Source organism: Eriocheir sinensis, chromosome 66 (genome assembly GCF_024679095.1).
Source record: "Eriocheir sinensis breed Jianghai 21 chromosome 66, ASM2467909v1, whole genome shotgun sequence".
In the NCBI taxonomy this organism is placed as follows: domain Eukaryota; kingdom Metazoa; phylum Arthropoda; class Malacostraca; order Decapoda; family Varunidae; genus Eriocheir; species Eriocheir sinensis.
In genome coordinates, this window is record NC_066574.1 from 3,370,497 (window position 1) to 3,394,568 (window position 24,072).

Genomic DNA, 24,072 nt, shown 5'->3' on the forward strand with positions numbered 1-24,072 from the left:
CTGGGATAATAGAAAGATAGATAGATTGAAACATATAGAAAGGCTGGCAGAAGGCTGGTATAAGATAGATATTGATAGATAGATAGAGAAAGGTTAACACAAGGCAAAGACGAGACAGACAGATAATTAGAAAGAGATACACAGAACAGAGACAGATATATTAATTAAGACCAGTAGAACAAGCTGCAGTTGGGCTAATATTTAATGGGACACGGCGGCACATGGTCACTGTGGTTGTCAAATGAAGGGAACACACACGCCGGGGTTCTGCACGGCCAAACCAACACCTGACTAACGAAAGGGAACTGCCGCCCGTGGTTCTAATGTCGCTGTCATCATAGGAGACAGCGTGGAGTTTATGGTGAGGGGAATACTAAAGCTAAAACACTATGTTCGGATTTTTTTTTTTTTTTTTTTTTTTTGCAGTACAGGAAGATTTTCAAGGGCAAAAAGAAGGGGTGAGGAAAAAAGAAAGCCCGGTAATCGCTGCCCCCCAAAGATGTGTATAGAAGAGTGGCCAAAATAAAGTCTCAAATCCCCTTTTAAAATACGTCCTTGTACTTTCAGACATACTCACAGACGTATAGAGTCACTACAGACAGACAAGCACACAGTCAAACACGATAAGAGGAAAGCGTAGAGTTTGATACTGAGGAGAATACATATGCTAAAAAACTATCTCGGAGACTATACTAAAAAAAAGCGCTGAAATCCCTGTGATAAAATGCGTCATTGTACTTTCTATTAGACAGTCAAACACGATTGGAGGAGACCGAAGAGTTTATTATGCCGAAAAAAAAGAAAAAAAAAAGAAAAAAAAAAAGCTAGCGCACTATCTTCAGACTCTACTAAAAGAAGGTCTGAAAGCCTCCTGATAAAACACGTCATTGTACTTTCTAGCAGACATACAGAATTACAGACACAGAGAGAAAAGTACAGAGAAGACAGGAGGAAAGCGAAGACTTCATCATTCATTTCAGTTCATTAGTAGGTGTGGGATAAGCCTTGGCATCGGCTCCAACTCGGCTGTTTCTTTAGTTGTGGTACAGTTCCTGTGTTTTTCTGTGTCATGTCTTCCAGATAGTTTTAATATATTCTTTTCTTTCTTGTATATCTTTGATTCTTCGTTCACCAAAAAGTAGTGATTCTGCTATTATTTTTTCTGTGTTGTGAGAAGTTAATTGTAAGTTGCCGAGGACACAAAATCCAAAACAACATCTCTAAGACTGTACTAAAAGACGGTCTGAAATCCCCCTGATAAAACGCGTGCCCTATCGTGCGCCTGCAGCCACTTCATAATATTTTCATGAAAGCTAAAAAAAAAACAGACGGAGATGAAGTTTACGTTTCGGCAAAATAGGAAGAACTATTTTGAAGGTAGTAAATAAGACGAAATTGACGGAGCCTCAGGAGCAGAGAAACGGAGGAGGAAACCGAGGAGGAAGAGGAAGAAGATGAGGAGGAGGAGGAGGATAAGGGTTGGGAAAATGAAGAGGAGGAGGAGGAGGTTCTCATACATATATACATACCAATGCACACACACACACACACACACACACACACACACACACACACACACTCAGAGTAGGACGGGAGGAGAGAGCGAACGTTTTCAACTGTGAACATGGACGGAAGGTTTCATTATAAGATTAAATTTTTGACCCAGCGTTTACTCTCCTGATTTGGTTTTGCCCATCAACATCTGTTAAGGACAACCTAATATCTCTCACCTTGTTAATGATACAGGAAAGTCCATGAGAAGGAAGGAGAGAGGGAAATCGAGAAGGAACTAAAAGAAAATAAATACTGGTGCAAAAATATGAAAGCGAGGGAGATACTTTTCAATATTATCGAGAACAGAGATCTTTGGGATTACAAGAGAAGGAGGAAAAGGTGGAGATGGAGGAGGAGGAGGAGGGGGAAGGGGAGAAGGAAAACGTCGACTAGGAAGAAGAGGAGGTGAAGAAGGAGGAAGATGAGGAAGAAAAGGTGGTTTAGGAAGAAGCGGAGGAAGAGAAGGATGAAAATAAAATGAAAAAGGAGGAGGAGGAGGAGGAGGAGCTGGAAGACGTCCTGGAAGAGAAGAAGAATGAGCAGGGAAAGAATGATGAGGAAATCTATAAGGAGGAGGAGGAGGAAGACGACTTGGAGGAGGAGAAGGAGGAGGAAAAGGATGAAAATAAAATGGAAGAGGAGGAGGAGGAGGAGCTGGAAGACGTCCTGGGTGAGAAGAAGAATAATGAGCAGGGAAAGAATGAGGAGGAAATCTATAAGGAGGAGGAGGAGGAGGAAGACGACTTGGAGGAAGAGAAGTAGAAGGAGGAAAAGAAGGAAAAAGGAAGAGAAGGAAGCAAGAAGGACTGAGTGAGGGAAGTTCGAAAGTAGCAAAGGAGGGAGCCACTAACACTAACATCTGGAGGGCCCATCACCCATCACAAGCTTTCCTCTTACTACCCCCACACACACCCTCTCAGCCTCCCCAGTAGTAGTACAGGTCCCCCCGTAGCGGCACCGTGGCCCGATAATATCTTTCCCGCCCATTAGATCCTCCCGAGTGAATGGTTTTTACGTATTAACGCAAACTCGGCCGCACGATCGTTACTCATACACGTGCGATTCGGCCCCGCGTGATGGATGAGGCGTGGCGTGAATAATGGGTCGCTAATCTGGGTTTGGCGCCGCCCCGTAGAAAAGAGTGATTGATTGAGTGTCACCCTCGCCGCGTCACGACACACGCCGCCAATCACTGCCACCCACTCCACTCCACCGCCATCAGGGACTCGGAGCAGCCAGCCAGCGGGAAAGCGTGTGTGTGTGTGAAAGACCGACCTACTCCCGTTGCAAATTGATAGGAAATGTGTGAATGAGTAAATGTGTGTGTGTGTGTGGTGGTGGTGGTGGGGGGGGCGGTTGTGAAAGGCCTCCTAAAGCAGCAAATTGAATAGGAAGGAAATATGTGGATTAGTAAATGTATAGATGTGTTTGTGTTTGTGTGTGTGTGTGTGTGTGTGTGTGTGTGTGTGTGTGTGTGTGTGTGTGTGTGTGTGTGTGCGCAAGACCTTTTCCTAACGCAGCAAATTGAATAAAAAAGAAAAATGTGAATAAGTAGATGTATATATGTGTTTGTGTTTGTGTGTGTGTGTGTGTGTGTGTGTGTGTGTGTGTGTGTGTGTGTGTGTGTGTGTGTGTGTGTGTGTGTGTGTGTGTGTGTGTGTGTGTGTGTGTGTGTAATAATAATAATAATAATAATAATAATAATAATAATAATAATAATAATAATAATAATAATAATAATAATAATAATCGGTTTGTTTGTGTGTGAGATGGCGTTAGGCTGAAAATGTACATATTAAGATTACAAAGTGTAACTATATAAAAATTACAATATGAAAGGGGTGTGGGGGTAGGTAATTTACAGTAACGGAGGGAACGTTGTGGTGATGCTTGAGTGGTGAGGAGGTGGAGGAGTGCGGTGTGGTAGAGCGATGAGCCGGGAAGGTAATCCTCTTCTGGAAGGCGAGTAGGTGTTAATCCGAGGTCATCCCCAGGTCAAAATGCTGGGTCAGGTAGCAACAGGTGGCCGGAGAGCAGGTAGAGGCGGTATCGATGGTCACTCAGAAAGGGGCTTACCGTGTGTGTGTGTGTGTGTGTGTGTGTGTGTTTTAGTAGCTGTCCAATATAGAACCATCAACCTCGGTGTCATCATATTGTTCTCTCTTAATGAAGTACGAAACCTGTCTGTCAGCTAACCTAACCTAACTAAACACACGTAACAGCCAATACAAGCACCTGCCAGGCTGTTATTTTCACTACCGTCCTGACCAATCAATCATATATATTACCTACCCATGACTTTTCCAGCCATTCTGAACAACAAATACGAGAATTACGAAAATGTTAACCCCTTCAGTGAGGATTTCATACAAGAAGACATCACCAAGCTACAGGAATGGAACAAAAAGTGGCTGCTACAATTCAAGGAAGAAAAATGTAAAGTCATGCACATTGGTAGGGGATACAAAGCATACCAAAACCATATGGGAAACACTCCACTATCCAACACAGAGACAGAGAAAGACCTGGCACTATATGTTACCAGGCTAAAAGTGTAAGCCAAATCCGTGCCAGTCGCAGCGGACGGGTTAACAATGATGAACACCGTCGGAGAAGAAAAAGAACAGAAAGTAGGAAAATGTTGGAAAAAAGGGAAGAATTAAACCTAATCAAGCAAGTTAAACCCGTGACCTTTCAATACATAGGAGAAGAAAAATTAGACAGGAAGGAAATGTAGAAAAAAAGGAAGAATGAAACCCAATCAAGCAAATTATACCCGTGACCCTTCAACCCACAAGTGACGAGTATATTATGAGTCAGAGGAGAAATGGATGGAGGAGAAAAAGGAGGAGAAGAAGCAGGAGGAAGAAGGGGAGAGGAAGGGCAGTGAGATGATGAGGAAGAAGATAAGGAGAATGAGAGGGAAGAGTGGAAAAGCTGGAGATGATGAAGAATGAAGGTAAAGAGGAAGAGACGGGATAAGAAGAGGAGGAAGAGGAGCAGAAGGTAAAGGAACAGAAGGAGGAGGAAGAAGGAAAAAAAAGGAGGAGGGGAAAAAAAACCAGGAATACAAAAACTGATGATGACAATAAGTACTGACAAAGATAAAGAGAAGAAGAAAATCGAAGAAAAAAACCCCCACTATAACGTAACTACACTTTTCAACAGATAGAGAGAGAAAGGAATTAAAAGATTTACCGCACTGAAAACTTTCTCATCTAACGCTTTCTACTGGTTCCAAGTTCGTTCCCGGCCAGTTCAGCGCGTGGAAGATTTGATCAATGAAGCGTGGGTCTGTTATCCAAATCCAACCCACCGAAGCTCGAGGCGAATGAGGAGGAGGAGGAAGAGGAGGAGGTGAAGGAAACAGAGGAGAATAAAGAGGTGATGAGGATGAAGATAAGGGGAATGAGAGAGGAAAAGCAGAGAGAAGGTGGAGAAGGAGAAGGAAGGAGAAGACAGGAGGGAAGAAATTAAGAGGAGGAGTAGTTAGAAGATGAGGAGAGGTGAAGATGAAGATAATGATAAATGAAAAGCGGCAAAGCTGGAGGAGAAGAATGAAGATGAGAATGAGGAGGAGGGGGAAGAGAAGAAGAGGAAAAGTAGTTAGAGGATGAGGAGGGGATAAGAAGAAAAGTTGGAGGAAGAGGAGGAGGAGGAGGAGGAGGAGGGGGAGGTGAAATGAGAAGAGGAGAAGAGGAGGAGTGAAATGATGAGAATGAAAATAAAGAGGATGAGAGAAAAAAAGAGGAAATACTGGAGAAGAAGAAGAAGGAGGAAGAAAAGGAAGGAAGAAGGGGAGGAGGAGAAAGAGCAAGATAAAGAGAAAAAGGAAAGGAAAACCAGACAAAACGAGGAGGAAAATTTAGGAAGAAAAGGGAAAAAAAACAGCAAAGCCAAAACCACAAGACTATAATGAAGGTAAAGGTGGGAGAGGACGCCACGGGAACTAACTCATCTAACCAACCCACGCACGCACTCTACTCTAATCCAGGAGACGCACTTCGACCTAACTTTCTTGAAGGCTCAGCTCAAGGCGACCTCGGCAACGACATAAGTTTCAGCAGATAAGGATTGATCGGCGGAGAGTTCAGAGCGAGATGAATAGCGACAGATGAATAGCACTACGGCTTTACTTCCCTCTCTCTTACTCACTCACTCTCTCTCCTCTTCAAGTCTAGCATAATAGCCCTTGCTGAGGTATGCTGAACCGCCGTCTGGTCGGTACGGGTGGCTCCTCGGGTCCGTCCATAGTCCCCAGACCCCGCAGAACCTTTCCAAACTTAGTCAAAGCGGCTGTCCAACACTCTGCCGAGGTTGGGGCGCTCATGTCCCCAGCTGACGAATCTAATTATATCTCCGCGGGCGTCAACTCAGCCTCTCAGCCACAGCCCTGAGAATCGCGTCCCAGTGAGCAGAAGTGGATGTGTGGATGCGGTGGTTGAATGGACTGCTGGACTGCCTTGATGGGCTTTGAAAGAGAAGTAAATGGGGTGGATGAACTACCAGATAATTAATGAAGTGGATGAGCTAAAAGATATCTAATGGGGTGGATGAAGGGTCTCTCCGCCTGCCTTGACGTATAGATTGATGAGTTTTGACGGATAATTAATGGGGTGGATGAACGAATAGATAACTAATGGGGTGGATGAACTACCAGATAATTAATGAAGTGGATGAGCTAAAAGATATCTAATGGGGTGGATGAAGGGTCTCTCCGCCTGCCTTGACGTATAGATTGATGAGTTTTGACGGATAATTAATGGGGTGGATGAACGAATAGATAACTGAGTGGATGAACTAAAAGATATCTAAGGGTTGGATGACGGGCCTCTGACGTTCAGCTTCTTGAATTTTGACAGACAACCAATTACCGATATCAATGAGCAATGAAGGAGAGTGATTTATGGCTTCCACTTGGCTTCCTTATAATTGTCTTCAAAATATGGGACATTAGATCATAAAGCGCAACATATTAATCGACAAATATTAAAAAAAAAAAATATCGTTGGTAGGGGCAGGAAGAGAAATCACAATATATTCGCTCGTGTCAATGCTCGCAGACATTTATTAATTGCATGATAAACTATTGCCATCGCTATAATGAGCATAATTGTGATGGCAGTGATGGCTATGATACTAATGAGGACGATGATGACGGTGATAAAAAGAAGTAAAACAAAAATATATATACAAAAAACATTAACAGCAAAATCGACAACAGTAATAATTGGAATCCTTTTTTTTCTCTTTTTACTATTTCAGATTTCTCACGTGTTTGCAAAATCGACAACAGTAACAATCGCAATACTTTTTTTAATCTTTTTACTGTTTAAGATTTCTCACGTGTTTGCAAAATCGACAACAGTAACAATCGCAATACTTTTTTTAATCTTTTTACTGTTTAAGATTTATCACGTGTTTGCAAAATCGACAACAGTAACAATCGCAATACTTTTTTTAATATTTTTACTGTTTAAGATTAAAATCGACAAACTGTTTAAGATTTCTCAATTGTTTGTAAAATCGACACCAGTAACAATCGCAATCCTTTTTTTAATCTTTTTACTGTTTAAGATTTCTCACGTGTTTGCAAAATCGACAACAGTAACAATCGCAATACTTTTTTTTAATCTTTTTACTGTTTAAGATTTCTCACGTGTTTGCAAAATCGACAACAGTAACAATCGCAATACTTTTTTTAATATTTTTACTGTTTAAGATTTCTCACGTGTTTGCAAAATCGACAACAGTAACAATCGCAATACTATTTTTAATCTTTTTACTGTTTAAGATTTCTCAATTGTTTGTAAAATCGACACCAGTAACAATCGCAATCCTTTTTTTAATCTTTTTACTGTTTAAGATTTCTCACGTGTTTGCAAAATCGACAACAGTAACAATCGCAATCCTTTTTTAATCTTTTTACTGTTTAAGATTTCTCACGTGTTTGCAAAATCGACAACAGTAACAATTGCAATACTTTTTTCTCTTTTTACTGTATAAGATTTCTCAGTTCTTTGCAAAATCCACAACAGTAACAATCCCAATTCTTTTTTTCTCTTTTTACTATGTCAGATTTTTCACTTGTTTGCAAAATCGACAACAGTAACAATCGTATATTTTTTTCTTACTGTATAAGATTTCTTAATTGTTTGCAAAATCAACAGGAGTAACAATCACATTTCTTTTTTCTCTTTTTACTCTATCATATTTCTCACGCGTGTTTCCCCGAAGTGGTTCTCTCCCACAAAACGTAATTTTCCATTGTTTGCGAGAAGGGATCCAATTTGGTCTGGCAATTCGGTCATCTTCTCATCGCCGGCAGCCATGCGCCCGACGGCCTAATAACACACTAATGACGTTACCTCGCACAGTCCTCACCACCTCGCCACTCAGGAAACAGCTCTGACTTCAGCCCCGGGGAAACCAAAGCATAAAAACGAGCACTAGGCTTTCCTGATTCAATTTCCGAGTCTCATTCAGCTGTTGCCGCGGGAGAGCGTGTAAATACAACCGCCTCGTCACTCAGGAACAAGCTTTGACTTCGATCCCGGGGAAACCAAAGCAAAAAAACGAGTACTAGGCTTTCCTGATTCAGTTCGGGTCTTGTTCAACTGCTGCCGCAATAGAACCGGTAGGCTTTTTCCCGGTGGATCCTGATGGTCTGATTCAGTTCGGGTCTTGTTCAGCTGCTGCCGCAATAGAACCGGTAGGCTTTTTCCCGGTGGATCCTGATGGTCGGCCCAAGGCTTCTTCCCGGTGGGGCCTGATGGTCGACCCATCCCGCTCTGGCGTAGGCGAGTGTTTATAGTGGCGCCATCTTGCATTGGCTGATGCTGCCCTCCCGGAACTCATCTTTAATCCTAGAATCTAGAGTCCGGGTTGATAGGTGGTCTTCTGGACAGCATGTGGGTAGTTTTAAGCCACTCGGCGGCGGCTGAAAAATCCCAGCTTGGTGGCACCGGGCGGGCATTGAACTAGCGTCGTCCCGAACGCGGCGCCGTCACGCTATCCATTCAGCCACCATGTCACTCAGGAGCCAGCTCTGACTTCAGCCCCGGGGAAACCAAAGTAAAAAATAACGAGTCAACGAGTACCGCACCGGCTTTTCGATCACGGGTCTTACCTTATTCGAGTCCTGCTCAGCTGTTGCCGCGGAGGACCTGTGAACACCGCCGGAAAGTGAAAGATGAACTGGAAAGTCAACTCACCTATTCTGATGGAGTCGGAGCCCGAGGCGCGCTGGGTGAGGCCGAAGAGCAGGACAAGGCAGAGGATGCGAGGCGTGGACACGAGGGGGGAGGAGCCGCCGGAGAGCCACGCGGAGCACTGTCCCTTTGCTTTCCTTTCATTCCTCCTGCCTTTCGCCTCCCCCGCCAGCCCAGACGGAGACGAAGGGTTCCCGGGCTCTTCCATTCTTCTCATAACACTTCGGGGTCGCTTTACGGTATCAGTTACACACACTCATGACACTCAGCACGGATCAACACTTTTCTTCACCCACTCGGTTATTACTTTAGTCTCCTCACGCGCGGTAAGCTCCGGTTCACAATTCTTTTTTCTCACTTAACTTTATCAGATTTCTTCCTCGTGGCGGCTCGATCTCGTTGTTCTTTTCCGTCCCCGGCGCTGGATGTGGTGTTAGGACGCGACGCTTTCCTGCCTGATACTCCTGAAAAGACCACAAGCCACGTCGTCAAGCCTTCTGGGACTTCAATCTCGCGGGATTACATTAACAAATACTCGTCCAAGCTCACTTCCTCTTTTTCTGGGAATCTGAATCTCTGTCTGTCTGTCTGTCTGTCTGTATGTATGTTTGTCTGTTTCTCTCGTTCTTTTTTTTTTTATTTCTTTCCTTCTGTTTTTCTGTTTTACTGTCTGTCTGTCTGTCTCATTCTCTCTCTCTCTCTCTCTCTCTCTCTCGTATAATGATTTTTCTATAAATAAATCACGCTCACTCTTCGATACAGACTAACCCCACAATCGCATAAAAAATAACACAACAACAACAACAACAACAACAACAACAACTACCGTGACAATAAAAACAAACCAAAAACAAACAAACAAATCAACAAACACAAGCACGGTCATGAGAGCCACTCTATTTCCACTCCTCTTTTTTATCCCCTGACATCTCTCCTTTAGAACAACAATAACAACAACAAAAAAAATACACACACACACACACACACACACACACACACACACACACACACACACACAGGCACGCACAGTCTAGCTGCTTGGGGCGGATGTCGGGAGTGCCGGAGTTGGAGGAGGAGGAGGAGAGGAGGCTTGGTGGAGTGAGGTGGAGTCGGTCTTCTCTCCGTTACTCCGCTACTCCCACTGAAAGGTCCGTCCACTCCGCTTCGTCTATCTGGAACAAAAAGAGAAAGACAAATGGATTACCGGGATGTAGTGGCAGCAGAAAGCAGCACGCAACGCCGGCAAAATAGGTGACTTTGTCGGGATCTCTGGCGGGGCGTGATGGTGAATAGTTTAGACGGAGCGAGGGGAGGGGGGCGAGGCTGGACGATGCTCGGACGTTGCTCTGGACTGCTGAAATGAGGGGGAGGAGGAGGAGGAGGAGGAGGAGGAGGAGGAAAGGGACCAGGAGGGAGCGAGGAGGAGGACAAGGAAGGGGGCGAGGCTGGACGCTGCTCGGACGTTACCCTGGACTAGTGAAATGAGGGGAAGGAGGAGGAGGAGGAGGAAAACAAAGAGGGGAACGAGGAAGGAGAAAAAGAAGGGAAGAGGAGGGGGCGACGGGGATGGAAGGAGAGGTAGAGGACGGAGGAGGAGGAGGAGGAGGAAGAAAAGGAGAAGGACCATGAGGGAGCGAGGAGGAAGACAACGATGGGAACGAGAATGGGGAAAAAGAAAGGGACGAATAGAGACGAGGAGAGGGAAGAGGAGGGGGGCGAAGAGGGAGGAAGGAGAGGGAGAGGAAGAGCGAGGAGGATGAGGAGATAGAAGAGAAGGGGGACAAGGAGAGGAACGAGGAGGGTGAGGAAGAGGGGGGGGAAGGAAGAGGAGGAGATTGGACGGGTACTGTGCTACTGGACTGCTGAATTGAGGAGGAAGAGGAAGAGGAAGAGGAGGAGGAGGAAGAGGAGGGGAACACGGCTGGGTGGCTGTTCTACTGGACTGCTGAATAGAGAAGGAAGAGGAAGAGGAGGAGGAGGAGGAGGAGGAGGAGGAAGAGAAGGAAAACAAGGCTGGGTGGCTGTTCTCCTACTGGGCTGCTGAATAGAAGAGGAAGAGGAAGAGGAGGAGGAGGAGGAGGAAGAGGAGGGGAACACGGCTGGGTGGCTGTTCTACTGGACTGCTGAATAGAGGAGGAAGAGGAAGAGGAGGAGGAGGAGGAGGAGGAGGAGGAAGAGAAGGGAAACAAGGCTGAGTGGCTGTTCTCCTACTGGGCTGCTGAAGAGAGGAGGAAGAGGAAGAGGAGGAGGAGGAGGAGAAGGAGAAGGAAGAGAGCAAACTCTCTCACGGACCCTCTCCACATATGGTTGCCTCTACATAAGTAAAATTATTTAAAATTGTTCATCACGCAACCACACCGCAGCCCAGTTCTCAGTATTACATCATCCTTTCCCTTTCTGCCACCTCTGTCCTTCCCTTCACCCCTCTCTCCCTGTTACATCATCTTCCCTCCCTTCCTCTCCCCTTCTCTCCCTTTCATCTAATATTCTGTGTCTTTCTATCTCTCTCTCTCTCTCTCTCTCTCTCTCTCTCTCTCTCTCTCTCTCTCTCTCTCTCTCTCTCTGTCACCTTACGCCCACCCCATCACACTCACTCCTCTCCTTGTTAGCGGTCAATGAGATTACTCGAGAGTGAAGCCTTAAGCGATGGTAAAATAATTCCTACATTTCCGTGCTCGTAAGAAAGGGAAGGGAAGGGAAGGGATGGGAAAGGAAGGGAGGGAGAGGTAGGGAAGGAATGGATTGGGACGGGGAGGGAAGGGATGGGATGGGATGGGAAGGGAAGGGAATGGAAGGGTTGGGATGGGAACGATGGGAGGGGAATGGAACAGAAGGGAAGGCAAGGGAAGGAAAGGGAAAGGAAAGAAAGGAGAGGGGTAGGGAAGGGAAGGCAAGGGAAGGGAAGGGAAGAGAAAAGAAGGGAAGGGAAAGGAAAGGAAAGGAAGGGCAGGGAAGGGAGGAGAGGGGTAGGGAAGGGAAGGGAAGGGAAGGGAAGAGAAATGAAGGGAAGGGAAAGGAAAGGAAAGGAAGGGCAGGGAAGGGAGGAGAGGGGTAGGGAAGGGAAGGGAAGGGAAGGGTAGGGAAGGGAAGGGAAGGCAAGGGAAGGGAAGGGAAGAGAAAAGAAGGGAAGGGAAAGGAAAGGAAAGGAAGGGCAGGGAAGGGAGGAGAGGGGTAGGGAAGGGAAGGGAAGGGAAAGGAAAGAAAGGGAAGGCAATTTCTCACCGTGACTAACGCAGGAGAGGGGAGACAAAGGGATACAAAGAGGATGTTCTATGATTCATTTATTTTTCACATTATGGGACGAAGAGAAAGAGAACGAATATTGCTTTCTGCTCCTTGTGTTTTGAAGGGTTATCAATTATACGCGGGGTAGTTTCCAGCACTGTTATTACTCTTTCCAGCTATTGTAATACCGTGTGTTTTAAAATATCAAAGAAATTAGTGAAATACAGAATCAAACCACAAATACTTTTAGAAGCGGGGTAGTTTCTAGCATTGTTACTCTTTCCAGTTAGTTAAATAGTTTTTTTTTAATATCAAAGAAATTAATGAGATCTGAAGCTGTTTCCTCGAATTTTTGGCTCAGTTTATAGAGAACAATCACTGTACAGAATCAAACCACAAATACTTTTAGAAGCGGGGTAGTTTCTAGCATTGTTACTCTTTCCAGTTAGTTAAATAGTTTTTTTTTTAATATCAAAGAAATTAGTGAAATCTGAAGCTGTTTTCTCGAATTTTTTGGCTCAGTTTATAGAGAACAATCACTGTACACAATCAAACCACAAATACTTTTAGAAGCGGGGCAGTTTCCAGCATTGTTACTCTTTCCAGTTAGTTAAATAGGGTGTGTTTTTAAATATCAAAGAAATTAGTGAAATCTGAATCTGTGTCCTCAATTTTCCGGCGCAATAGACAGAAAAGGCAGATTATACACACCGTTGCTACAAATACTTTTAGATACGAATATTTCATAGAGTAGAGTGATGTTGAGGGTACACGCTATGGCTGCACGTGGCATCGGGAACGAAATAAAAAGATATAACCCATTTTTGGTTCACCTTGATCAAAGAAAATGAAAGATTCGCGTCCATACCTCTCCTCTGTATAGTGGAAGGGACAGTAAAATTGCTTGAAAAATAACAGGAATTGATTTTGGTTCACCTTGATCAAAGAAAATGAAAGATTCGCGTCCATACCTCTCCTCTGTAATAGTGAAAGGAACAGTAAAATTGCTTGAAAAATAACAGGAATTGATTTTGGTTCACCTTGATCAAAGAAAATTAAAGATTCGCGTCCCTACCTCTCCTCTGTATAGTGAAAGGGACAGTAAAATTGCTTGAAAAATAACAGGAATTGATTTTGGTTCACCTTGATCAAAGAAAATGCAAAGATTCGCGTCCTTACCTCTCCTCTGTATAGTGGAAGGGAAAGTAAGATTGCACGAAAAAAATAACAGGAATTGATTTTGCTGTTTGCTATCTTATAACTAACCACGTAACCTCTCCTTTCTCTCTCTATCCTTCTTTCCTTCTCTTTTCCTTCATTTCTCTCATCTTTTCCCCCAAGATTGCATGGAGAAATAACAGGAATTGATTTTGCTGTTTGCTATCTTATAACTAACCCCGTAACCTCTCCTTTCTCTCTCTATCCTTCCTTTCTTCTCTATTCCTTCCTTTCATCTTTTTCCCCAAGACTGCATGGAAAAATAACAGGAATTGATTTTGCGGTTTCCTATCTTATAACGAACCACGTACTCTCTCCCGTCTCTCTCTATCCTTCCTTTCTTCTCTATTCCTTCCTTTCATCTTTTTCCCCAAGATTGCATGGAAAAATAACAGGAATTGATTTTGCTGTTTCCTATTCTATAACTAACCACGAACTCCCTCCCTTCTCTCTATATCCTTCCTTTCTCTCATCTTTCTCTCCTTTTTCTCTTCAATTTTATTTCAACTATTTATCATTTGTTTTCCTTCCTCTATTAAATCAAGGTCTTGCACTAAGGAGCTTATCGTAGCACCCTACCTAAGAATACTTATCCACGCTGAGATATTTAATACATATTATGACTACGTGGGGCTTGCTCGAAGGAAATGTCTAGGGTCAAGGAGGAGGAGGCGGGTGAGTGAAGCAGCGCGCCCCCTAGTGTATGTTCCCAGTTAATTATATAGTTGCAACGCGCCCCCCTAGTGTATGTTCCCCGTTAGTTATATAGTTGCAACGCGCCCCCCTAGTGTATGTTCCCCGTTAGTTACATAGTTAGCTAGTTAATAGGCTGGCACGAATTTTCCGGCTCCACAAAATTACTGAAAGAAAATTATTGTATGTGAAAATGAGTAATATGGTAAAGAAAAGGGATTGTTAGGTTATTGAGCATTTGCAACTGTATACAGGAAATGAAAAAAATAACAATAAAAATGTTAAAAATAAAGAAAATAAAAAAAGATTGTAAAAGCCTCCGCTGACAATGTATTTTTAGAGCTGACATTAACGAGAGAGAGAGAGAGAGAGAGAGAGAGAGAGAGAGAGAGAGAGAGAGAGAGAGAGAGAGAGAGAGAGAGAGAGAGAGAGAGAGAGAGAGAGACACATTGAAACACACACACACACACACACACACACACACACGAAGGATCGCTGTCGCTGCCTCTGGACACACACACACACAAAAAAAAAAAAGCCACATAATCAAATTCTTCCCGCCTTTGTTCAATGTTACCTCGAAAATAAGATTCAGAGGCATACAACCCTTTTTTTTTTTTGCTATTGTGCGAGCAAAAAAAAAAAAAAAAAATGAGAGCGCCCTTGTATACTTCTCTCTGGACGAGGCTTTCATCCATCCCTTTATATACCTATCACGGGGGGGCGGGGGGCTCGCTCCTGACGACACCAGTGGGGACATTGAACAAAGGGGGAACGATTTTTTTTTTTTTACAGCTAAAGAGACAGTTCAAGGGCGTAAAGAAAAAATATTAAAAAAAAGCCCGCTACTTACTGCTCCTGAATAGAGGTCAAAGGAGTTGCCAAAAAGAGAGGTCAATTTCGGGAGGAGAGGTGCCCTGATACCCTAAGGTCATCAATCCATCAATCCGGAAACTCGGCCATGCATTCAGTCAGTCAGTCAGTCAGTTTGTGCTTAACCTATCCGTCCACCTAAACCCTCATCCATTAAACCAGTTATTTTTTTCCGTCTATCCAGTCTATGCAAATATCTCTTAGTCTAATTTTATGACCAACCTTTCGTTATTTAATTCATCCATCTCTTTAGCTAATGTTTAACCCATCCATTTGTTAGTTCATCCATCCATCCATCTGTTCAACCCTTGCATCCATCTCTTCGTCTAACTTTAAAACCATCCATTTGTTAGTTCAGTCTTCCATCCATCTGTTAAACTCATCCAACCATCTCTTCGTCTAACGTTTAAACCAACCATTTGTTAATCCATTCACCCAACTGTTGAACCCACGCATCCATCTCTTCACCTCTTCATCTATCCTTAAAACCAGCCAGTCGTTAATTCATTCTTCCATCCATCTGTTCAACCCACGCATCCATCTCTTCGGCTAACATTAAAACCCAATCTACCCAATCACCTATCTTTTAACCCCTTCAGCCTTCTATTCATGCTTCGTGTACCAATCCATCTTTCCATTTATCTACCCATGTACACAGTCAGTCAGCAAGCCAACCCATCAGCCAGTCACTCACATCCTTCCCTCAAACGTTACTGGAAGAGAGAGAACATACTGAAAAATAAAAGAGTATATACAGAGACAAAGTGGGGAAGTAATAGTTTGGAGAGTAGCTCACGAGGAGTTTTCAGAGGGATGGAGAGTGAGTGAGTGGTGAAGGGAGATACAAGGGAGAGAGAAAGAGAGAGGGAGAGAGGGGGAGGTAGAGAGAGAAAGGGACACAGAGGGGAGAGGGAGAGAAACGGCGATACGTGGAAAAAGTAATAAAAGGAGTGAATGAAAAGAGGAGAGTAAAAAAGATCAAAGAACGAAAGGAAGGAGAGACAGATATATAGATAGATAGATAGAGAGAGAGAGAGAGAGAGAGAGAGAGAGAGAGAGAGAGAGAGAGAGAGAGAGAGAGAGAGAGAGAGAGAGAGAGAGAGAGAGAGAGAGAGAGAGAGAGAGAGAGAGAGAGAGAGAGAGAGAGAGAGAGAGAGAGAGAGAGAGAGAGAGAGAGAGAGAGAGAGAGAGAGAGAGACAGAGAGAAAAAAAGAGAAACAGAAGGAAGGAAAGAAAAAAAAGAAAGACAGAGAAACAGACATACAAACATACACACAGACAGACACACAGAAAGACAGAGAGATTCAAATACATATATATAGAAAAAAGAGAGAGAGAGAGAGAGAGAGAGAGAGAGAGAGAGAGAGAGAGAGAGAGAGAGAGAGAGAGAGAGAGAGAGAGAGAGAGAGAGAGAGAGAGAGAGAGAGAGAGAGAGAGAGAGAGAGAACAGGAGGAGGAGGAGGAGGAGGACAGCCCAGAAGATGTCGCCCGTCACCCGTGAATCGCCTTGACCTGCAACACCACAGCCACGACCCGAGTGATGGAAGGGATGGACGGCTGCCAGGACCATCAAAGGACTGACTGCGCGGCTCGAGGCGAAGGACAATAGCCGGTGAAGCCAGGCCGTCAGTATGGTTTTAAAAGCGATATATAACAGAGCCGCGCGGGAAGGCTTATTGAATGTGCCAGGCTAGAGGGATGTTCTTGTGTTAATTAAGGAGTTCTTGTGCGTGTAATTCGGTGAGCGGTGCCAGGGGCTGTCAAAGGGAAATTTTAATGGTAGAGTTGAGTGGAGAACGCTTAATTTGTTGCGTCTGCTGTTACTTGGAATTCTGGAAGCCTGGAAAGGAGTGATAGAGAGCTGGGACAAACTAATTAAAAACTATGCCAGAATTAACCTTGTGATGAAAGACTGACTAGACAAGATGCCGAGACAACAACCGAACTGCTACAACCTAACTTAACCTAACCTCGTGATGAAAGACTGACTAGACAAGATGCCGAGACAACAACCGAACTGCTACAACCTAATTTAACCTAACCTCGTGATGAAAGACTGACTAGACAAGATAACGAGACAGCAACAGAACTGCTACAACCTGACCTAACTTAACCTAACCTCGTGATGAAAGACTGACTAGACAAGATGCCGAGACAGCAACCGAACTGCTACAACTTAACCTAACCTAACCTCGTGATGAAAGACTGACTAGACAAGATGCCGAGACAACAACCGAACTGCTACAACCTGACCTAACTTAACCTAACCTTGTGATGAAAGACTGACTAGACAAGATGCCGAGACAGCAACCGAACTGCTACAACCTGACCTAACTTAACCTAACCTTGTGATGAAAGACTGACTAGACAAGATGCCGAGACAACAACCGAACTGCTACAACCTAACTTAACTTAACCTAACCTCGCGATGAAAGACTGACTAGACAAGATGAAGGCCAGGGTAACAACCGAACTGATATACATTAAATAAAAACAAGGTTACCTACGCCAGAAGTAATTGATTTCCCTTTTTGGATACTCCTCTCTACTCGAGTTAGGAGCATTAAGTAGCGGGCTTTTTTTATCATTATTGTTTTTTTAGTTTTTTTACGCCGTTGAACTGTCTCCTCTGCTTTAAAAAAAAATCCTTGTGAAAAAATGACTTGACGAAATAACAGGACAACAAACGAAGTGCTACATCTCTTTCTCGTGCACAAATGGTATATATGTAGTGAGTCGACCTTTCCTCTTGCCATAAAGGAGAAATAGCCCCCAAGCCACACACAGACACGCACGTTGACGAAGCACAATGACTGCCACACCAGAGCCTTGCCTCGTATCAGCTCCTGTTGGTGTGCTGTTTCTTAGCCACCGAGGGACAGGCTTCAGTGACCAGCGACATGGATTGCTCGATATTCTATGCGGGATGATAAATGGCTCGACTTTGATAGAAAAAATGGTAATATATGAAGTTTTAAATATGTATAAAGACAAAAAAAAATATAACTGTAGTGTAGCCTATGTATATTGACTAAGGTTTAAGTTAATAGATATAATAAAGGTGATGAAGATAATAGGCAGATAGGTAGGTAATTAAAGTGATCTTAGGAAATACAAAACAGGTATACGTAGGCCATTCGATTGATCATCAGACCACTATCTTTGCAGCCGGACAAATGCCTCCTCCAACGACGTCCTCCACCTCTCTGTCTGCTGTTAGGTCGGTATTCTTAACCCCTTGACTGCGGATTTCCTAGAGTCAGACCTCACCAATCTACAGGAATGGAACAAAAAGTGGCTGCTACAATTCAATGAAGAAAAGTATAAAGTCCTGCACGTTGGGAGGGGATATCCAGCACACCGATACCACATGGGAAACACTCCACTATCCACCACAGAGGCAGAGTAAGACCTGGGAGTATATGTTTCTAGGCTACCAGTGAATGCCAAATCTGTGTCAATCGCAGCGGACGAGTTAAACACCTTCGCCTCTCACACCAACTCTTTCCAAAGGCCGAAATGGAGATGACTCGGGTTATTGTGAGTGTTTTCTTAGGTTCATGGTATAGAAGATTGATCAAACTACCACCAGGGTCACAACACCAGCCCTGGAGATGCCCACGACTCCCATGACAGCCTTGTTAAATATGTGTGCTTGGGAGTAGAGATGTTTAGAATATGGCTTTTAGTCTATTCCGTCTGGCTCCGGTCCATTGTTCAGTCTAAACTCTCCGCCTGGTTCTCCGTCTGCCGTGACCTACAGCTCCTGTGTTACTTCTCTGTTACTTAACTCTCAATGGAATCAAAATTAATATTTGTATTTCACATTTGCACGTCACATGTTCTGCCACTCCGAGGCTTGCACTTAATTATTGCAAGCCCCTGGGCGGCATGACACTAATGAACACTTGCACACACTCCTCCATTTGTCATTTGTTTCCGACGCCTCACACTTCCTGTCCCGGTATTCTGCTGGAGGTCGCTCGGGAGTCCTAATCGATAGGATTTCTCGGACCGCTAACTTTCTGTGCCACGGAAATGTGATATGTGAAATGGTCCCGCTGTCAGTGATTCTTTTTAGGTATACAAAATTAGTTTTAAAAATACATCTCATCCGCTGCATCTCAACAAATGTTCGTGGCTGGAACTCTTTCAACACTTTATTTGATGACTAAGAAAAATAAAGAATTATGACAATAATAATATGTAGAACATGCTAACATATTGAAGTCGAATGTAAATGCCTATTACTGCGGCGGTAACGAAAATATATAAAGGTTGGATAGTAATAGTAGTAGCAGTAATAGTAGTAGTAGTAGTAGTAGTAGTAGCAGTAGTAGTAGTAATAGCAGTAGTAATCACTGTGCTAGAAATAGTATCTGCCAACGAGGAGGAGGAAAGGGATGGACATGTAAGACAGTAACAATACATGTCTCAATATCATTTTCGCAAGCAACAAAATCATTAACAAAACAACTTTCTTCTCCCCCCCCAAAAAAGACACATGGAAAATAACACTCAATACTCGTGAATGGCAGGAGAGTGTGTGCAAGAAGATCGTACCTGAGCCGAGGTGACAAGAAAGGACAACGACACAGGTAAGGGAGCTCGGAAACACGTCTTGCAGCGGCCCTATGGCGTTCCAGGCACACACACTCGGGCCCGGCGGCGGCACGGGGAAGCAGCGCCGCGCAAACACCCTTAACCGCCTGCACGAAACTGGGATGAAATTTCTGAAAACATGTGGTGGTCTGGGTCTTTTTTTTTCCTTCTCCTTCTTCTCTTCTTTATTCCTTCCCCTCCTCCTACTCCTCCTCGTTTTCTCCTCCTTTCCTTCTTGTTCTTTATGTTCGTGTTCCTTTTCTTCTTTTCCTCTTCCTCGTCCTCCTCTTATTTTTTTTTCTCCTCCTTCTTGTTCTTTTTCCTGTCCTTGTTTTTGTTCGTGTTCCTGTTCTTGGTTTTCCTCCTCCTCCTCCTCCTCCTCCTCCTTCTCCTCCTCCTCCTCCTCCTCCTCCTCCTCCTTGGCCTTCGTCTTCCTTATTCCTCCATTCCTTTTCTTTTTCTTCGCCTCCTACTTCTCCTTTTTTCCTGGCTTGTTTTTGTTATTGTTTTTATTTCTGTTGTTCATTTTCTTCCTCTTCCATCTTCTTCGTCCTTTTCCTCTTCCTCTTTCACTCTCTTCGCCTTCTTTCTTTCTTTCTCCTCCTCCTCGTCATCGTCTCCCTCGTTCTTCATCTTTCTTTCTACAAATTCTCTTCCTCCTCCTTCACTCTCTTCGCCTTCTTTCTTTCTTTCTTCTCCTCCTCGTCATCGTCTCCCTCCTTCTTCGTCTTCTTTCTTTCTCTTCCTCCTCTTCCTCCTTCACTCTCTTCGCTTTCTTTCTTTCTTTCTCCTCCTCCTCGTCATCGTCTCCCTCCTTCTTCATCTTCTTTCTTTCTCTAAATTCTCTTCCTCCTCCTCCCCCTTCGTCTTCTTTCTTTCTCCTCCACTTCACCACCACCACCACCACCACCACCTTCTTCTCCTCCATCTCCTACGCCTTCGCGAGCTAATCCTCATCCAGACCCATTTCCTCTCAGCCTCCCCAGACACCCATCAGCCGGCGTTACTGTCTTGCGGGTCTCGTCGTGGAGGCCTCGGGCGCATCTTAAGGAATCAGCCTAGCGCGAGGATCGACTCCCGCGGGCTCACTCACAAGCACCACAAAAAGGAGATGTCGTGGTATTAAGGTGATGGGAGGGGAAAGGCGACCAGAGGATGAGTGCATGCATGGTAGAAGTGGAGTAAAATGGTTTAATATTAATAGGTTTTGTTAGATATGAGAGTGAGCTGATCTTGTAATACCTATCTCCTAATATGTAGCTGTATATTAGATGTGGTATTAAGGTGATGGGAGGGGAAAGGGGACCAGAGGATGAGTGTATGCATGGTAGAAGTGGAGTAAAATGGTTTAATATTAATAGGTTTTGTTAGATATGAGGGTGAGCTGATCTTGTAATACCTATGTCTAATATATAGCTGTAAATTAGATGTGGTATTAAAGTGATGTCTGGGGATGGGTCGATGCAGCAAGTATAGAAGATAACTGAGTGAGGCAGGACGGTTTAATATATAGATAGCACTACAGAAAGGAGATTTTGTGGTATTGAAGTGATGGGAGTGGAACTGAACAACTGAATAAGAGCTGAAAAGAAAGATAAAAAAAAAGACATCACCAACCAGAAAAACCCAGAACCAGCCCAGAAAAAAAAAATACAAAAGCAAAACGAGCCTCCACACTTCTAAAAAAAATGAATACGAACTGAAAAGAAAGGAGAAAAAAAAAGACATCTCCACTCATCACCAACCCAACAAGAGAAAGATAAAAAGAAAAAAGAAAAAGAAAAACAAAAGAACTTCCTGTCCCCTAAAAAAAACAGCGACTGAGTAAAAGCTGAAAAAAAGAGAAAGAAAGAAAATGAAACAAAGAGCGATTATTAGTCATCACCGATCCAACAACAAAAAAAAAAAAAGGAAAATGTATAAAAAAAAACACTTCCTGTCCCCTAAAAAAACAGCGACTGAGTAAAAGCTGAAAAAAAAGAGAAATAAAGATAAATAAACAATGAGAGATTATTAGTCATCACCGATCCAACAAAGGAAAAAAAAGTAAAGTAAAAAAAACAAAAACTTCACAACTCCCCCAAAAACAGCGAGTGAGCAAGAGCTGAAAAGAAAGAGAAAGAGAAAGAGAAAGCGACAAGGAGCGATTATTAGTTTTCCATCTGGAGTGAAGACAAAATTCGATTCCCTTCAAGAGGAAACAACGACATAACAGGACAGGTAATGGGAGGGGAGGGGGAGGGGGAGAGGAAGAGGAGGAGGAAGAGGATGGGGGGACGGGGTGGGACGAGGGAAGGAAATGCATGTGACGGATGAGGAAGGGGGGGATGGGAAGGGGAAGGGGAAGGGAAGGGGAAGGGAAGGGAAGAAGTGACTTGGAAAGGGAAGAAGCGGGATAAGGGAAGGGAAGAGGGAAGGAATGGAACGGAACGAGGAAGGGGAAGGAAAGGGAGTAAATAAGGATAAGACGGGGAGAGGGAGGGGACAGAGGAAGAGGAAAGAGACGCCGAAGGGGGGATCAGGGACGGGTGAAGTGAGGGGACGGGACAGGGATGGGAAGGGACAGGTAATGTAAGGGGAGTGGAGGGGAAGGGGAAAGGAGAAGCGACGGGGGAAGGGGTGGGACCGGTAAAAGCGAGAGACGGGGCTGGAAAGGAAACCTGGAAACATGGAAATGCAGGCAACAGAAAGTCTATTGGCTCATTACGAGGTCGCCCGCTTGGGTGATTTAATCTGCTCGACCGCCACTTGGGGCTTGGTGAGCAGATGAAAGCACCTCGATATTGAGGAGCAGATGGAAGCCCCTCGTTATTCAGTTTACTCCCGACGCTGCGAAATGACGGTCGATTCTATATTTGAAGGAGTTGATGGTATTCGCATTTACTACTTCTGAGGGAAGATTGTTCCAGTGGCGGATGACTCGGTTTGAAAAGAAACTCCTTCCAATGTCTGTGTTACATCGACTCGACTGAATGGGTAAACCGTTATTTCTAGTTCTTGAGTTGGTTTGCAGTTCAAAGAATTTGGAGTAATCGACGTTATTGAACTTTTTTAGATACTTGAAGACTTGAATCATATCCCCTCGTAGGCGTCTTTTCTCCAATGTAAAGAGATTGAGTCGCTTGAGTCGTTCCTCGTACGGTTGAGCCCTGAAGGTTGGAATCATCTTTGTGGCGCGTCGCTGAATCCTTTCCAGTAGAGCAATGTCCTTTCTGTAATTGGGAGACCAGAACTGCACTGCATACTCGAGGTGTGGTCTTACCATGGAATTATACAAGGATAGCATCACGTCTGGTGTTTTACACTCGAAGTTCCTCGCTATGAACCCGAGCATAATGTTGGCCTTGTTGTATGCTTTTTTACAGTGATTCGCGTGTTTCAGGTCACTGCTGATAGTGACTCCAAGATCCTTTTCCTCCTGCATCGCTTGCAGAGGTCTCCCATTCATGATGTATATATGGTTACTATTTTGGGACCCAATGTGCATGACTTTGCATTTGTCAACATTAAAAGACATTTGCCATTTTTCCGACCATTCGATAATGTGATTGAGGTCTTTCTGAATTATTTCGCAGTCGGTCTTTGTGAGGGCATCTCCACCCACCTTGGTGTCATCTGCAAATTTCGATATTGTGGATTTCAGTCCTGATTCTAAGTCATTGATATATATGATAAAGAGGATGGGTCCCAGCATGACCCCTGAGGCACTCCACTAGTGACTGGAAGCCAATCGGAAGGCTGTCCGTTGAGTAGTACTCGTTGTTTTCTGTCGGTGAGCCAATCTCTTATCCACGCGATCAGATTGGCTCCGATGCCCGCCGAGTGCAGTTTCTTAAGGAGTCGCTCGTGCGGTACCTTGTCGAAGGCTTTCTGAAAGTCCAGGTATATAACATCACTGGGAATGTGGGCATCCCAGTTCTTATATATACCTTGGAAGGAGTCTAATAAATTCGTTAGGCAGGAGCGCTTGTTTCTGAAGCCATGCTGGGTGTCGGAGATTATATTATTGTTTTCTAGAAACTTAACAAGTTTATCTCTAATAATCTTTTCGAGGGACTCAACAGGGAGGCTCAATAGGGAAGCGTCAGGAGCGAGGTTGACGAGAGGGGGGGTGAGGGAGGTGGCAGCGGCAAGTTGGAGATGAAAAAATGTAAAGAAGGGATCGAGGGAAATCAGGACAGGGATGTTGCGAGATGTTGTAGCAGGATTGGCATTGTGAAGGGAAGGAATATCTGGGTTGGCAGGGTAAGTGAAAGATTTAAGAGGAGTATGGAGAACAAGGGAATGGTGTAAGGGAATATACGGGTCGAAGGGAAGGTGTCAGGGAGGAGTGCTGAGGAAGGGAGTCGCTTAGGGATGGGGGAGGGGGTAGCAGGGTTGGAAGGGTGAAGGGAAGCAAGATATAGTGATGTGAGTGGGGTGGGAAAGTAAAGGGAAGGGGTGAGAGGGCTGGGAGGGTAAAAAGGATGGATGTGAGCAGGTTGGTAGGGTAAGAGAGAGGTGTAAGGTAATACGCAGAGGGAGAAGGGGTGAAGGTAGGCGAGGTCAAGAGTAGGAGGTAAATGTAAAGGTCACCAATGGAAGAGGGAGGGTTTAGCTGGGTAAGGGTAAGGTTCAAGGGTGGGGGGGGGGTGAAGGGGAAGGAGAGAGAGGGTCACCAGGTTAAGGTAAATTGTAAGTGGATTTGGAGTGAGGG

General features: G+C 44.3%; 1 long non-coding RNA gene across 2 annotated transcripts in view; it reads right to left on the minus strand.

Moving 5' to 3' along the window:
* Positions 1-8,733: 8,733 nt before the first annotated feature.
* LOC126987743 (uncharacterized) overlaps positions 8,734-24,072 on the minus strand; it is a 102,571-nt gene continuing 87,232 nt past the window's right edge. Inside the window, exons 3-4 of one of the 2 annotated variants that reach the window (XR_007741134.1) lie at positions 9,793-9,937; positions 8,734-9,229 (exon numbers count right to left, since the gene is read on the minus strand). This is a non-coding gene — a long non-coding RNA (uncharacterized LOC126987743). Of the gene's footprint in view, positions 9,230-9,764; positions 9,938-24,072 lie in introns of those variants that run through there. The other variant, XR_007741133.1, reaches the window with a different exon arrangement.